This window comes from Mastigoproctus giganteus, chromosome 6 (genome assembly GCF_048544385.1).
Source record: "Mastigoproctus giganteus isolate SK-2022 chromosome 6, ASM4854438v1, whole genome shotgun sequence".
Lineage (NCBI taxonomy): Eukaryota > Metazoa > Arthropoda > Arachnida > Uropygi > Thelyphonidae > Mastigoproctus > Mastigoproctus giganteus.
In genome coordinates, this window is record NC_143580.1 from 168,242,282 (window position 1) to 168,256,021 (window position 13,740).

The 13,740-nt window shown below is 33.3% G+C and overlaps 1 protein-coding gene across 1 annotated transcript in view; it reads right to left on the reverse strand.

The window, feature by feature from the left end:
- Positions 1 to 13,740, reverse strand: part of LOC150084737 (RNA polymerase II-associated protein 1) — a 630,471-nt gene that overhangs the window by 242,372 nt on the left and 374,359 nt on the right. The window lies entirely within an intron of this gene.

The window sequence follows — 13,740 nt, forward strand, 5'->3', positions numbered from 1 at the left end:
TCGAAAAAAAAGCTTTTCATTTTCTTTACGTAGGAACGTATCCTTATTCTGGCCATAGTATTTTTACCTCTGAAAACGAAGTTTCGCTTAACGAAGTAATTTCGTGGAACGCATCCTATTCGTTATTCGAGGTATGCCTGTATATTTATTTTTGTAGAATGTATTATATTGTTTTATTTATTTAATATTGATTTTAAAGTAGTTACTTAAGCAACAAAAGGAGAAACTATCTTTTTCTGCTTTTTTTTTTCTGTTAGAAAGGTATGCATACCTTTATATATATATATCTTGAACAAATAGTTAGAATATTTAAAACTTTTAAATATTCTAATTATTTTTCAAGATATATATAAAGGTTAAATTTACTTTTAAATTTAGAATATTAAAAGCTTTTAGGATAATTTTAAATGATATTCATTAGACTGAAATTTCAGTAAAAAAAAATTATCCGTGTTTTCCTACATGTTTGTTGTAGTAAGATTTTATGGGATTTACCATGACTTTTAATAAAGAAGTACTATCCTCAAAGCAGGTATTGAAATAATTTGAAAAATAAAAATACAACACAAAGTAGTGTTATTTTAAATGTATTAATACCTGCATTGAGAAAATACCCTCCTTCTTCAAAAAATTAATGCAGTAAGCTAACAAAGCACAAAATTTGATGTTATATTGAATATTGTAACAAAGTTACCATTTCAAATGTAAGCTTTTCTTCCACACCTTTCTTGGCTCTTTTAGATTAATTTGTTCACTGTTTGACACAAAGTCACCAACTGAGGCTACATGTCTGATAAGGAGCTTACATTTTTGAAGCTGTACTACACTTAGAAACCAATAAACTATAATTTTTGTCAGTTATTGTGTGGAGTTAAGAGAGTACATATAGCAGTATTAGTAGTAGTGGCAAATGATGCAAAAAAGCAAGCTTATATAGCTTGACAAAAAAAAAAAAAAAAAAAAAAAAAATATGTACCAGGTACATAATGAATTGCTGCCACTCTACTCTGAGAATGATAGTGCCACTGATAATGTCACAGCAGCAGCCGTTAAAAATGTCGTTACTGCAGGAACTCATTATGAACTGGTACAGTAAAATAAAAAAGTAAGTATCGCTGCATTATTTTTTATTGAAAAAATAATTTCAGTACAATGAAATAATTCGTATAAAATATATTATAATAACACTAAAATTATTGGTTTATGGTAACTGAAATAAGATATATAATTTCGACACTCAAATGATTTTAATTCCCAGGTGAATACTCTATCGACTGTCGTTTCATTATGTGTAGCATTTACTAAAGTATTTGACTTAATATCAAAATTGAAGACATCTTTCATAAATTTACAACTTCTTTCCAGCCTCAGAATTTAATTCTGGATTGAAATCACCAGCGAGAACTATAGGTATATGATTCTGTGGCTCTTCCAATAATTTTGCGCCTTCAATGGCATCAAATCCTGTTTATGAACTACAGGAATACCTTGTGTAGCGTGGTTTCGAACAGCGCGGGTTTCGCTATAGCGCGGTTTACAAATTGAAAAAAAAAAAAAAATAAATAAAATAACTGCATTACGCACCAATACATTTGACATGTATGTATGTATTATAATGCCAGTATGTATGCCAATGCGTTATGGATTCAACGCCATGCTGACTGTTGTTGCAACTCCCATTATATACGGACTCTGCTAGCATTTATACATTAGTAAACACTCTAGATTCCGAGCGGTTGACTGTGTGTAAGCTGTACAAATATTTTTCGCTGTGTATTTTTTATTAAAGATTATTTTTTAAAAACGTTACACCTTTATACGCAAATATGAATGGAAAGAAGAAATGTAATGGTGCCGAGTGTTCTTCTAGATCCAAACATTGAATGAGGTATGAAAGTAAGGCAGGTGTTGCAAAATGACATTCGATGTTATAAAGAGATGTATGTAAATAAAAAGAAGAAAAAAAACTGTGCAAACTAAGCTGATCAGTTATTTTTCAAAATAAAAATACAGTACATACTTCGCTTATATTCTTTTTGTATGTACATACTGCAATAAAAATCATTTGTACCGTACTTACTAGTATTTTTCAATTTTATCATTTTAGTTTCCTTTTTATGCAAGAACTTTGCGTGCATCGATTTATAGTAAACAAACACCATATATATTTTTGCAACTCGACCCAAATCAAATTGTCGGAACACATTACATTAAAATACATACTAATAATACCTCGATCAGGGCGGTTTCGCATAGCACGGTATATTTTTGGCACGGATTAACCGTGCTATGCGAGGTATTCCTGTATATTTAATGACATCCCCGGAGTGATGTATATGGCAACGATGAAAATAGATTCACTATTGAATATGCACAAAGATCGACAAATGTCTCCAATTTCATCCAATACCGCTGTCGCATTGCTGCTATTGTGTTGTGCATAGATATGTGGTGTACTGATGATAGTTGTAAAATAATAAGAGAAGTTTACCTCAATATAGTACATAGAAAACTTCCGTATGATACTCTCAGGAAATTAAAATTAAAAAATCAAAAATCTTACATTAGAGTAACAAATAATTGAAAATCAATTAACGTAATTAAAAATAAGAAAATTAATTAAAAGAATTGAACGAAAAAATTATCATCTTATCAAGGTTCGACACATTTTCCTTTGAATATTCGTGTTAATCAACATGCGACCTCAGTTCATGCTTCTCGTTCAGCAGCATCAGAATCAGCCTTTCATGTCGTTAACGAAAAACACACTTTTTTATTTAATGAGGCCAAAATACTTAGTGTCCAACATAATTATATGCGACTATTAATTGCAGAAACCATAGAAATTAAATTACATGAGAATTCTGTTAATGTTCACCGGCCATATCTGATCTCCGATTCGTGGGCTTTTATGTGCATGTGCAAAGACAAATAATCCCTATTTAAGTTTCATGCTTACCCCTATTCGGTAATTTTCATTCGTGTGATCACGACATACAATCGAAAAGCGTTGCCAGCTTGGGGAGGAAAACCGTTTTGCAATTTTTTCGTTAAATTCTTTTAATTAATTTTCTTATTTTTAATTGCGTTAAATTGATTTTTAATTATTTATTACTCTAATGTAAGATTATAAATTTTTTCATTTTAATTTCTGGAGAGTATCATATGGAAGTGTCCTATGTATTATATTGAGGTAAACTACAGTAAACCCTCGCTATTCACAGTATCTGTATTCGCAGTTTCGCGTATTTGCGATCGCCGATTTAATATAAAATGAAACCTAAAAAAATGTTAATTTTAATGCGCCGTGAATATTTTCTGTCATAAAAAAACATGGGCGTGGCTAAAATTATCTTTCCTGGTCAAAACAGCGCTCAGTGGGTGGGGGAGAGGGGTGACAAAATCGTGAGCGTGGATGTTTCTCGCTAATCCTTGTTCAGTATGTGTTATGCACTTGCCACGGGAGGTTCGTCATTTGCTTTTAATTTATATGCTTATAAATTGAATAAATTTATCAATTTATAAATTGATATGCTTACAAAAATGATAAATCTACCGTTTTGCAGTGTAATACAGACTTTTACAAGTGTGTTAACAGAAGAAAGTGACTTTATTGTGGACAAGTTCTTTCTAACCCCTACAAAAATATGGCTACGAATAACAAGAGAAATGTGAAAATATCAAAGAAGGTGATGACATTAGTGAATAAAATTGAGTTATTAGATAAAATTTCTAATGGTGAAAGTGTCTCCTCAGTGGCAAAACATTATAAAATCAATGAGTCAATGGTACGATCAATCAAAAAATCAGAAGAAAAAATCCGCCGTAGTGTCCATGAAAATGCGCTAATTGCTTCAAAAATTTGCTCTGTAACTCGTGATGTTAAATTAGAAAAAATGGAAAAGGCTTTAAATCTGTGGATAGAAGACCGAACTCAAAATAAAATTCCGTTAAGTTCACTCATCATTCGTGAAAAGGCAAAACTCCTTTATCAACACTTTAGCGAAACTGGTGATAGCACTGGCGGGATAAGTTTTTTTGCTAGCAAAGGCGCTGGTTTGAAAGATTTGTTTGAAAATTTTAATAAATATTACATTTAATACTAAATTTTTTCTTATTTTCATTTCAATGCCATATGCTTGCATTTCACTATGTACTGTCTATGTACATAGTCATATTAGGAAGGTACATATAATACATACATAGACAAAATTTTAGACTAGTTTTTCTTATATATTTCATACTTTGGAACGGAACCCCTTTATTACTATGAGAGCCATAACTCAGTATTCGCGACATTTCTCAGGAATGTAACCCCCGCGAATAGCGGGGGTTTACCGTACTCTTATTATTTTACAAATACTGACATCAACGTAGAATGTATTGAGCATTACAGCTCTGATTCATACTAACTGATGGTAGTTGAACCTTCACGTTGATATATCGCAACACCACCACTACAAACCTCCAACCTTTTAAACTGAGTCACACATTGGAATGGTTTACGTAATATATACTCATCATTATCCAACCACGTTTCACTTAATATCAATATTTTGGATTTCGATATCTCGAACATGGGCCTGTAAACTTTGTACGTTCATTGACAATATAGTTGGGGAAGGACGTTACGTGGTTGTTATCCATTAAGAATTATTAATATGTAAATTAACCACTATTTTACCACGTGGAGTTTTTAATATATATTTTATTAAGCATAGCCTAAACTAATATATACAATAGTGTGACGTTTCGGGTATTTTGCCGATACCCCTCATCAAACCGTGCTGTTTGGGAATAGAGATAAATTCAAAAAGGTGAAGGTTACTAATTAGATTTACATTGAGCAGTTTGAAATTACAATAAAAATTTTTTTAACAAAGGATCAGTTATCATCATCATCATCATCAGCCATTTTCAATCCACTGCAGGATGAAGGCCTCTCCAGCAACTTTCCAGTTCCTTCTGTTTTGAGCACTGGCCATCCATTTACTACTCAAAAACTCATGAATTTCATCTATCCATCTCCGCCTTTGTCTTCCAGGTTTTCTTCTAGCTCCTCTTGGGTACCATTCTGTTATTTTCTTAGTCCATCTGTCATCATGTCTTCGAGCTATGTGTCCTGCCCAAGACCATTTTAGTTCTTTAGTTTTGATAAGAATGTCCTTTACTTGAGTTTGCTGCCTAATCCATGTGTTTCTCTTCTTATCTAACATTCTAATTCCCAATATAATTCGTTCCATTCTTCGCTGTGTAGTTCTTAGCTTCTCTTCCATTCTTTTGGTGAGTGCCCAAGTTTCACTTCCATAAGTCATGGTGGGGAGTATACATTGATTCATTATTTTACGTTTCAGACAAACTGGGATATTGCTCTTCAGTATGTGACTATATTTCCTGAATGCTACCCATCCAAAATTTATTCTTCTCTTGACTTCCAGCCATTTATCATTATTACAGCTAATAACTTGTCCCAGATAAGTATATGACTCCACCTTTTCAATTACTGCTCCTTCAATCATTATTTCCCTTTCCGTGGCATACTTGTTCATCATTACTTTTGTTTTAGCCATATTCATCTTTAGTCCAAAATCCTTACTAACTGTGCATAACTGATTAAGATTTTCCTCTAATTCTTTGGGATCGTGGCTTATGACCACAATGTCATCTGCAAATCGTAAATGGTTTAGGTACTCTCCGTTCACATTGACTCCTTTCTGCGACCAGTCTAATCTTCTGAAAGCTTCCTCAAGGGCAGCAGTAAACAGCTTCGGAGATATTGTGTCTCCTTGTCGAACTCCTTTCTCGATTTTAAATTTGCTACTGTCTTTGTCTAGTCTAATAAAGGATGTAGCACTCTCATATATTTTCTTCAAAATCATAATATATGGAGTATCTATGCCTTGTCTTTCCAGTGCCCGAAACATTGCCTTATGCTGTATGGAGTCAAATGCCTTTTCATAATCCACAAATGCCAGGCATAATGGTGTTTTATATTCATTTGCTTTCTCCATTAGCTGTGATATTACGTGAAGGTGATCCATAGTTGAGAATCCTGTCCTAAAGCCAGCTTGCTCTTTCGGTTGATTCTCATCAAGTATTCTTTCTAATCTCTTAGTAATGACTCTTGTGAACAACTTGTAGATATGGGATAACAAGCTAATTGGTCTATAATTTCCAATTTCTGATTTATCTCCTTTCTTATGCAGCAAAACTATGATTGCATTATTCCACTGCTTAGGCATCACACCTTTTCTAATGCACTTTGTGAAGAGCCTTGCCAGTTTTTGTGTTATGTCTCTTCCTCCCAATTTTAACAACTCTACAGTAACTTCATCTTCCCCCGGGGCTTTCCGATTCTTCATTTTCTTCTATGCATGTTCTACCTCATCAGGAAGAATATCGGGTATGTCGTATGTGTTGCTACCTTGCAATCCATCTTCCCCACTTCTGGTATCATTCCCTTGCTCCTTGTATAATTCTCTATAGTAGTCTTCTGCTATTTGAATTATGCCTTCTCTGCTGTTTATAAGTACACCATTGCTATTCTTCAGTTTCAGTATCATTTGTCTTTCTGTATTACTGCTCATGGCTGCTGATTTAAATCCTTTGTTTTCCCTTAATGCTTGTTCTACTTTTCTTGTGTTAAATCTTCTTATGTCCTCTCTGAGTCTCTTTCTAATGGCTTTGCATAACTCAGTATATTCAATTTTCTCCCTGGCAGTGTTTTTCTTGCTCTTCATTTGTCGTCTTTGGTTCATCATGACAAGTGTTTCTTGACTAATTTTTTCTTCTTTGGATTTCTGTTTCCCTATAGGTTTCTTGGGCTTTATCACTTTCAGAAAGTTGTAATATTCCTCGTCGATATCTTGGTCCTGAGCAGTCTGCAGAAGCTCAAACTTGTTCTTAAGTTCCAGTACATACTGCTTTTTCTCCTCCTCTGTTATTTCAAAGACCTTTGTATTATTTACTCGAGTCAGTTTTTTCCTTTCCTTTCCTACATCTATATCAAGTGTACATCTTACCATTCTGTGATCACTTCCTACATTTACCTTATTCAGGACGGTAACATCATTCACAATATATCTTCTGTTAGTGAGGATGAAGTCGATTTCATTAGTTGTTAATCCATTTGGACTCTTCCATGTCCACTTTCTGTTCACCCTTTTCTTGAAAAAAGTGTTCATTACTGACATTCCTTGAGATTCTGCAAATTCCACAAGTCTTTCACCTATTTTATTTCTTTCACCAATTCCAAAATTTCCTATAGTTTCAGTTATAGGATCAGTTATAAGATGTATTAACAATTGGTCATTTCTAATTTTCAATAATGCCAGTGAGCAGACAAATAATTCAAAGTTATAATAACAAATTGAGCAATTCTATGTTACTATTACACAATTATATGAGCAGAACTTGGTTACATTGAGCAATTTTTTCATTACTTTTAGCCTATTTTTAATAAGACGAATTAAGACAAACAAAACAAATCTTACCTGCTGACCGCCCTCAGACCTGAAGAGAAATGGGAAAGAGGATCAGCCAGCAGTGCTTTTTATAGGCCAGGGATTCTTATAATTAGCCAATAGGAATAGTGTTAGGTTATCCTAGATCCAGGGAGCTTGAAATCTTATCTGTGACCCAGTGCCTGGATGCTGAAATTTGCAAAACGGAAGCATTTCTAGGTAAGAGCATCCGTTTGTTCCCTTCACCAATCTGGTTGCCCTTCTCTGCACTCATTCCAGCATATCTACATCCTTCCTAAAGCAAGGCTTCCAGACCTGTATACAGTACAGGTCTGGAGGCCTCAAGATGCGGCCTAACCATGGCCTTGTACTAAAGAATAATCACCTCCTTATCCCAACTATCAAAATTTCTGTGTATTTTTGACAAAATCCCATGACATGTCCTGGCATCAAGTCTGCACTGCCAGAGAAAATGATTAGTATAAGGGGATTTATGCTACATAGGAGTAATGTCGCTATTTAAAGTGTTTATCTACATTTCTGGCTTCCCCACTGCTTATGTGCATGATACATTTATATGTAACCTAAAGACATTGATATACAGGATGATATGAAATTGGATGGCCTTGGCCATCATACTCACCTGATCTGAATTCCTCTGATTACATATGTGGAGATTCCTGAAACACAATGTCTATAGAAGAGCAGCTCACATACTGTTTAAGAACTGAAAGAATCACAGCCACCATGGAGAACATCTCTAAAGAAACACTAGCACAAACTCCATTGAATGTTTTTTAACATACATTCAGTGAGCTTTGTACTAAAATTCAGGGATAACATACTGAATATGTTTCTGCTGGAATAATCAATTCCCATGTCTCACATCTTTAATGATACTAAACTCACCAATACCACAATACATCAAAAAATAGAGGCATTCAGGATGGTAAAATTTTCCAGATAATCAAACATAAGGTAAAATTAAATAAATACTATTTTAATATATTAAGGTAAAAGAAAAAGACACTAAATAGTGTGAGCAAAACAAATTTATTTAATTTAAAATAATAATAATAATAATAAGTTATACATAAAAATTGGCACATTTACATATGTATGTATACAAATGTAGCACATCCTCCTTTGGTGGATAAGTCAAAAAGCTATTTACTTCTGCACATCAAGCCAGGTTTGATAAAAATAGTTGTGAAAGTGATGGACAAAAAAATGGAGGATTTTCCTGTTTGAGGCAAAAGTTTCCTCAAATCAGGAAGGCCAAGATAAATGGCCTTCCTGATTTGAGATAAAAGAGGGAATTTCTGTGGTCCTGAAATCAAACTGCTATTCCAAGATGAGGAATTCACTAAAAATAAGAGCCTGGAAGCATTCAAAAACATCTGCTGGACCTTTTTAGGCAATGGGAAATCACAAAATTACAGTGAAATTGTGGATGAGCAAATTTTAGCATATAGAGCAGGGGTCGTCAACTTTTTCATGGTGGCAGGCTATTTTTGATTTTAATTAAATGGTTACGGGCACCAAAGAATAATGAATTTATTAGGGGAAATATGAAAGGTATAAACTAGAAAATTAATACATACATTACATACTCTGTCATACATAATGTTATTTTATGATTTTACTTTTTTAAATAATAAAATAAAATTTAATTAAAATTAATGTGAAACTTGTGATTTCATTTATTCAGTTTTCAAATGAAAATCTGAAGTATAAGATGAACACCCAGCTCGAAAACAATCAATTACATGTGCATCTGCACATCTAATTGTCTAGATCTATTCTTTGACTTTATGAAATTCGTGCTAGAAAATAATGACTCACAGAGGTACACTGAACCAAAGCAAAAGTTCACCATTACGCTACACTTTTTAACAAAGGATACTTATTCTTGTCCACCCAATTCCAGAAGTTTATCATTTTTCATTATCTTTTTTATATGACTATAAAACAATGTCTCTTTGAAGGTTAACAATTTCTAGTTCAGTTTCTGCAATGTTTGTTTAAATAAGTTTAAACAAACATTGCAGAAGTTTACAATTAATACTGAAATTTCAGAAATATCTAAATTATTGAAGGGATTCAGAACATATTTCACTACTGATTCAATTTTCTTGAAATCCTGGAAACACCATCTGAATTCTTGCTTTAGCTCTTCAAGATGTTCCACAAAAGAATATTAAAACTCTCTTCAGTGGCAGTTTCGATAATAAACTTTTCAAATAAGGGAAGTGTAACAGTGACTTTTTTCTTATGTCATATTCCCACAAGTTTAGTTTACCTTTGAATGCACTGATTAAACTAATCATTTCAGCAATATTCTTGTTTTTTCCCAGAAGTTCAAGATTTAATATATTAAGTTTCAGATTCATATCTGTGAGAAATTCAAAATCTAGCAACCAAATGTGGTCATTAATTTGTTGATAATCCTCATTTCTGGATTCGAGAAGTAACTTGCAAAATTTTTCTGAAAATCTTTACATGGAATTTTCCCTCTACTTAACCATCGTACTTCGGTGTGCAATATCAAGTCTGAATAGCATATGCTGCAAACTTTAAGAATGAATGGAATTTATAATTTTTGTTACCACATTCATCACATTCTTAAAACGAATAACTTTTACACAGAGTATTTCCTGGTGGATAATACAATGGTAATTAGTGCCGGAAATGAAGTTTCATTCTTACACTGACTAATGAAACCTTTTCTGATACCTATCATCGCAAGTGCACCATTGATGGTCATTGACACTAATTTTTGAAGAGGAATTTTGTTTTCGGAAGCATAATCTTTAACTCAGTCTTGTCTTATATCTCGCAAAAAGGATTCTTCTGCTCCTATACTTATCTTTGGTGGCACTCCGATTTCTAGGCAAAATGATATATCTCTTGGAGATTACCCTGACTTCTAATCTCTCTTGGCACAAGCACATTACAAATATTGTTTCCTCTGCATCTAAAAAACTTGGTTTTCTCTTTCGCTCTCGGTGTTATTTTCCTTCCAAACAACTGTTCACTCTGTACAAATTGCAAATCTGCCCTACCATGGAATATTGTTCTCACATCTGGGGGTGCCCCCAAAACCTCTCTCAGGTTTTGGGGGCACCCCCAGATTCCATACAGAAGATGGCAGTTAGGTTAATTAATGACTCCCCTCTAACAGTCTCTCCACTCGCTGTCTCATAGACATACTGTTTCTGCTGCATGCCCTTTCCACAGGTACTTCCATGGGCACTGTTCTTCTGAATTGGCTTCTATAATTCCCGAACACATGCCGTCACCAGCCAACATCCATTTACTGTCCAAATTCAAACTCACAGAACCAACTTTTCATCTTCCTTGTTTATTCATTCAACTGCTGTTTTCTGGAACAACCTGAAAATTATGGTCTACAGAAGTTCAAGTTTAATGTCAACAAATATCTTCTTTTGTCTTCTCAACCTCCAACCCAAGCACGGTACTAAGTACTATAGTACCTCTCGTGTTTGGGATTTTCATAAAAAAAAAAAAAAATTGCTTGATAAATATTTTCTCCTCTAGCTTAGCATTTCAATGAAAGAATTGTTAGAAGTTCCTCTCTCACCGAATTATTGAAAAAAAACCATTCAAACTATGACTGCTATTTGTGCTGTATCTGTTATGTCATGACTCATCAAATTTTAATGAATAGCAGGTACAGGTGTGAAGGACACCCATCAACTGTTACTTTAATTTTTTTGAAATTCCCTCTATCCTTTTTATAGTATTAGCAGATAGTTGTAAATCTTTAATCGACGAAATAATGGCCAACTTATTGCTGAAATCTTCAAAAAGAGAATCTGCAGTAGACAACATTGCTTCCTTAACCAGTTCTCCATCCTCGAATGCCTTTTTTCTTTTCACAAGAACATAAGCAATTTTGATAGACGATATCATTTCATTTGAAGACTTATCAATATGCTTAGTGAAAAGCGACTGTTGAATTGAAATTCCAAATTTTAATGCACAAACTTTGTTTTTCCTTTTAGCAAAGTTATGTAGAGTGTCTGTGATATGTTTTTAAATGCCTCTCAATTTTATGCTTCTTAGCTACTGCCACAGAATTAACGACACAATAAACAAACACACTTTCCATTACACATGATAAAGTAGAATTGCCCTTCCCATTATCGTCAACAAATGTCAACAAATATCACTGTTGAAATGATATGATTTTCCAAATTTGTCTTTTCCACTCATATTAAGTTACTCTTTGTAGGGTCCACCTAAAAATAAACATAATATAAAATCACACTGAGGAATTATATACTTTTGATTTTATTTTAACATATAACATTGTTAAATTTTCACAAAAGTGCCCAAATTAAACACAAAATAAATCACTTCTACTACCCAAAAAGGACTGAGAAACTATAAGCACTCTCACCAATGGTCTTGTTTCGACAAAAATTTTAGTGGAACTGCCCAAAAAGGATACTTTCCTTTTCACGCTGTTTTGAAAAATTCTTAGAAAATGCTTCCTTGAAACACTGTCGTTATTCTGTAAAACTTCTACATCTGGAGACTATAGGTCATTTTGCTTCGTCCTTTTTTGTGAAGACAAAGCAAAGACTCAACTGTAATCTTTTCTCATTAATGGTGGGTTTCTTCCAGTCCATATCCTATTAAGTTTGGACCACTTTCTGTGATTACCGTACTAATGGTAACTCTTATATTTGATACCCTACACTGCTTTCTCCAATGACGCATATGAAGATTTAAACTGCCAAACTGATATTTGCATCACGAAATCACTGGATTTACAGGTTTCTCTTCAGACTTCCTAACTTTGGGACTGGGAAGGTTAGGTTAGAAAACCCAAGGAAACCAGAATAAAGAAAACTGAAAAAGACTAAAACAACTGGAAAAGCCCAAAAGAAAACATTTTACAACCTCTTTTACACTTGGAAGGCCACTGCTGCAAGACATAAATATAACCCTTTAGTAGGCACCTTGATGCCCACGTGCATATGGTTGTTGATCCCTGGCATAGAGGGTTGGTATACAACATGTTGTTGAAGCTTCATTTCCTAGATTCCCATTTAAACTTTTTTTTCTGAAAACTTGGGAGCGGTCTCCAACGAACAGGGTGAAAGGTTTCACCAAGATATTTTTCAAATTGTAAAAAGATGCCAGGGAAAATGGATTCCAAATATGTTGGCAGACTACTGTTGGAATCTTGTACAGGAGACACCAATGGATAATTATAACAGGCAAAAAACCTCAAAATAAGGGTTTTGTTATTAGATAAACATTTTCATAAACAGAATAAGGTTAATAGACCTATTGTTCAATATTTAGTACTGTATATAAAATTTTCTAAAAATACAGTGGATCCCCCACTTTACAATTGGTTCACTGTATGATCAAATCACTTTATGATGGACTTTCCATAATAAAATACCATTCACTATATGATATGTGGTAAGTGCCAGTCATTGTGATCTTGTTTGCGAATTGAATTTTAATTCTCTTAAACAGAGATTCTACCGAGCGAAAATAGGAGGAATATTATCCACAGGCGATAAGTCCAAATTAACACTTTATTACCTTACCAATTAACAAAATTAAATGATACAAAAAAATTGAGAGAATAGTTTCCACAGGTTAGCAAAATAAAAATAAATTTATGCTTGGGTACATAGCTTAATTAATACTGTAATATGTACATGCTAACAAAGTGATATTTCTGTTCACTGACTTATTATTTTTTTTTTTTTTTGGGTTGTAAAATTTAAAACAGTAAAAAAAGAAAAGCAATCAATAACAAAAACACGGCACATACAAGTGTGATACGGAGTAACAAGTTTCCAAAGTTTAAAAAATAGGAATGAAGAAAAGATTCTAAAAAAATTATTTATGTTTTTTATATGATTGAAGATTTCATGGAAAGGAAAACACATTTTACCATAATGTAAAACCCACAGAATTCTAGCTATTGGTATTATTGCAAATGCAATAAGATTGAGTTTACTATCCTTTTATAATAGATTGCACTAACAGAACCGGAAACTGCAAATTGTTTTTATTGTTTTATGGTTGTGACCGCCAGAAATGTGCTTTAGAAAAATATCACAAAAGCGTTAAACATTGATTCTTATAACCAAACATATTATACGATGAAAGTGTAGTGCATTTTAATGATCTTAATTGGTTTTTTGAAATTTGATTCTATAAAGTGGCTGATTCTACTAACCAGTGATCACGTTAACTGGCACCTACTTATTTCATTTTAAGA